We start from the raw sequence: 1,183 nt of genomic DNA, 5'->3' as shown, positions 1-1,183 counted from the left end.
TGTGAAGCGAGCAGGCGCGGAGCTAGCAAGATAGCCCGACAAGCCTTGTCGGGCAACCAATGATGTGACGTTGAGCGGTGCATTTAATGCGCTCTGTCAACCCGTAGAGTTAGGTATGATAGCATTGTTTGCTATCTAATCAGTGCATAATGACTACTTTTCCATTGTGGTGACCCCTTGATCTATAAAAGGAGGCCCATGGCAACCGTAGAAAGGGTTAGAAGGTTGGATAACTCACACCCCCATACGCGCGTAGTCACTACTACCTTGAGGCAACCCTTGCGGGCAAGTGTACTACGCTCCACCACCACCTTTCCACCATCAATCCACCAAAGAAGGTGTAGGGTTTTATGCCTTACGGTGGCCCAAACCTGGGTAAAACTTCATGTGTGATCTCTATCGTGCTGCCCCATGCTCGTATGGTCTTTGTGCAACGCAACGTCCCCCTCCTGAATGAGCAAGGGGCGTCCTGGTCCCATATGCTCCCTAATTGACATGCCAAATCTTACATTGAAGGCGAAGCTTGTCCATTATTGAACCAAGTGATGAAGGGGAGGAACAAGCAAAAGAAAAACAAAAATCAACTCCCGGTGCTATAATGAAGCACTAGAACTGTGATGACACAAGTAGTGATATAGCTTTGCATGTTAATTTATTGCTATGGCTGGAACGAGCAATTGTTTTGCCACTGATTTGATGCCACTCTTAACACTACTACAGGATGCTGCTAACGCGACAGTACGATCAGAGACCCTTCGATGAAAGTGTGTGCGATGCAATAATCGCCAACGGTGGTGTAAAAAACCATCAAAAAAGGTGCAAAACATTTGCGATGGAGGATGGATCAAACACGATTCAGATTTTAGTTGGGCATGCGGTTCAGTTCAATTAACTATTTGCGATGAGGAGGAACAAAAGAAATGGGAAGCCAGATGAAGGTGTGTGCATTATACAACCTATGATTCACTCGGATGAACTGTTTGTGATTAGGCAACACAAAAGAAATAGGCAGCCAGATGAAGGTGTGTCGGATGTACAACATACGGTTCACTCGGATGAACTGTTTGCGATTAGGCATCACAAAAGAAACGGTTAGCCAGATCAAGGTGTGTGCGATATACGTCATGTGGTTCACTCGGATGAACTATTTGTGTTGAGACAAGAGAACAGAAACTATTCAATA

The sequence above is a fragment of the Triticum urartu genome, chromosome 2, assembly GCF_003073215.2.
Source record: "Triticum urartu cultivar G1812 chromosome 2, Tu2.1, whole genome shotgun sequence".
NCBI classification, from domain to species: domain Eukaryota; kingdom Viridiplantae; phylum Streptophyta; class Magnoliopsida; order Poales; family Poaceae; genus Triticum; species Triticum urartu.
This window is presented reverse-complemented; position numbering follows the sequence as displayed.